General features: G+C 37.3%; 1 pseudogene; it reads left to right on the top strand.

Annotated features, from left to right (window-relative positions):
- The first annotated feature begins 1,147 nt into the window (after positions 1–1,147).
- On the top strand, positions 1,148–2,622 carry LOC115665389 (mechanosensitive ion channel protein 5-like; annotated as a pseudogene).
- The last annotated feature ends 395 nt before the right edge of the window (positions 2,623–3,017 follow it).

The following is a 3,017-nucleotide window of genomic DNA, read 5'->3' as shown; positions in this document are numbered from 1 at the left end:
TGGCCTCATCTGGATGCAGTTCCATATCACTGAGGCAAGAAATTTTCGAAAATACATAACCAAGGAACTGAGTTTAGTGTACAGTTTCTATGCTTGAAGAACCTACGGTGAACACCCTCATTCTCACCACCAGCTACATACAAGCAATTGTTTTTTTTTTTTTTGGTAAGGTAAGGATATGTATAACTTTCCAAATCACCAAGTACAACCTAAGCCCAAACCAGCTCATGACCATATTAGGACATAGTAATGTCCAAACAAGGTCAAGAGGGTCCAGCAGGAACTATACAACAAGCCGAAGAACGGCTAAGAACATGGAAAAAACAATTGTTTATGACACATGAACCAAAGAAATGCCGTCTCCGAAGGATGTCGGGGGCACGGTGCCATTTATTTGTCCTCGCACTATAAAAAACCACTCGTCTCATTGAGCCTTTCAGTGGGTCTTGACCTTAATGCAGCTTAATTGCCGGAGAAAGGTAGTAGGAGAGTGATAGTTAGCTGGAGAGTACAGAAGAGTCCTAGACGAAAGGACAAGGGGGAAGAAGGGATCATAATCGATCACTTGCATAAACTGAGTCACAAGAATGTATCTATCTAGAACATGAAGGGGCTAATGAATTTGGTGCGGTATGGGAACCTCACGACACTGGATGAGTAGATATCTAGTGATGATGATGTATCTTCGAAGTAAATAAATAGCGAAAGTGAGGTGAGAGCTATGGCGAAGAAAATTTTCCAAGATGTGACTTAGCAGGGATCCAGATGCGCCTCATTATTGTGATCTTTTAAATTTTTTTGTTCTACTCTTTCCTTGTCCTAATGATCCCTAACCATGTCATCGTCTTGGCCATATTAATCCTTTATATTACAGTAGGCCAAACTATTCAAGAAGAAGCCTCGAACTTTATCTTATCTATCAATTTTGGCATCATTTTGTAAAATTATTTTAGGAGCTGAATAGTCTGCTCTGCTAAAATTCAGAACTACCCATTCTCCATTAATCCATGCCGTGTCTTTCCATTTATGTTCTCTTTGTATCTCTATCAGCTCTATAAACTTCTTAGTCACTAGTCTAGTTTTTTATCGGTCTTTTGACTTGCTGTTTCATGTCGGGCACATATGCCTAGAGGACTTGATGCGATTTATGCCAGAAGATGAGGCTGTTAAGACAACGAGTCTACTTGAAAGAGTATCTGAGAGCCAGAAAATTAGCAAATCATCCTTAAAAAGCTGGGTGGTAAGAGATCATAGAAAGTATCTAACGTTGTTGTCTTGACTCTTTTAGCACTTGATTGAAAGGTTGGTAGAAGTCAAATGAGGTCGTGTATAAGAAGAAGGAAATAATGACAATGTAATTCTAAGGTAAGTCATGGGATGTTGATATATAATTAAGTGATAACTAATTGTGACCTCATCTGTGGTCCTTGACAACCGACCAGCCTAAAAGTATCCAATGCGCCACAATGGGAACCTCTCAGCCTTTGTGTCTGGGATTGCATTTAAATGGTCATTTAAGGTTCAATGAAAATGCAGCAATTTGTTCAATGTCTCACCAAAAGTATTGAGCAAGATAACTTTTTATCGTATAAAATAAACCTTAGAAGGCACCAGTTGTTATAGATTTAACATATATTAATCTAACTTGTCGAACCAAAGTTCAACAGATTAATCTCTAGAAATCTAGTTAGTTTAGTGGCCGTTAAGGTAATAGATCCTGCTCTTGATGTGAAAGGATGAATAATTATTGCTAGTTATGAGTGCTCATGAGCAAAACTTCTTATTGAATGAATATTTTCAGAGTCGGGTCAAAGCACTCCCTAGTTTTAATTTAGATACAAAATAAGACCATTTTCTATAGCTCAAATAGCAAAAAACTAGTTTGCGCTTTTTAAAAAATGTTGATATAATGAAACCAATTTATTGCACGAGGCTTATAAATGCAATCTTCTTGAATTAGAGTTACTCGATTACAATGTCTATCTAATTGTGTTGAACTTCTATAGTTGCAGTGTCCACTAATTGAGCTGTAAGTTTGCATTTGGATGTACTGCAAGTTATGCTTTCAAAGACCTAAGAGCACTAACTTTGATGCATGGATGGTACTAAGGCAGCTGTGAACAAACTCCATCGGATGGTGAATATTCTAGTTGGCATACTCATAGCCATTATATGGCTCCTTATACTAGGAATTGCCACGACAAAGTTTCTGCTTCTAATAAGCTCCCAATGGCTGCTTGTGCTTTTCATATTTGGAAGCTCCTACAAGATGACATTTGAAGCGATTATTTTCTTGTTAGTGATGCATCCATTTGACGTAGCCCATCATTGTAAAGTAAATGGGGTCCAGGTACACAAGTGAATAGAGCTCTGTGATTTCAATAGATGTTCAAAATATATATTTTTAAACATGATGCACTGTGTTTCAAATGGTGGTAGAAGAGATGAACATCTTAATGACTGTTTTCCTAAGATATGACAACCAGAAAGATAATAATTCCGAACATTGTTCTTGCTACTAAGGCCATTAGTAACTACTATCGAAGTCCTGATATGGAAGATGCAATTGAATTCTATGTGCATATATCTAAACCAATTGAGAAGATTGCCACGATGAAATAGATAATAACAAGAACAATGTTTGGAATTCAACTACATCTCCCATATCAGGACTTCGATAGTAGTAACTGATGGCCTTAGTAGCAAAAACCATGTTTGGAATTATCATTTTCTGGTTGTCGTATCTCAGGTAAATAGTCGTTAAAATGATCATCTCTACCACCGTCATCTGAAAAACACTGCATCATGGTTTAGAAACATATATTTTGAACATCCGTTGAAAGCACAAAGCTCTATTCGCTTGTGTACGTGGACCCCATCAACTTCATAACGATTGTCCACGTCAAATGGATGCATCACAAACAAGAAAATAATCGCTTCAAATGTCATCTTGCAGGAGTTTCCAAATATGAATACCACAAGTAGCAATTGGGAGCTTATGAGAAGTAGAAACATTT

This window comes from Syzygium oleosum, unplaced genomic scaffold, assembly GCF_021117445.2.
Source record: "Syzygium oleosum isolate NSW1041296 unplaced genomic scaffold, Sole_v2.1 Sole_v2.53, whole genome shotgun sequence".
In the NCBI taxonomy this organism is placed as follows: domain Eukaryota; kingdom Viridiplantae; phylum Streptophyta; class Magnoliopsida; order Myrtales; family Myrtaceae; genus Syzygium; species Syzygium oleosum.
This window is presented reverse-complemented; position numbering and strand designations above follow the sequence as displayed.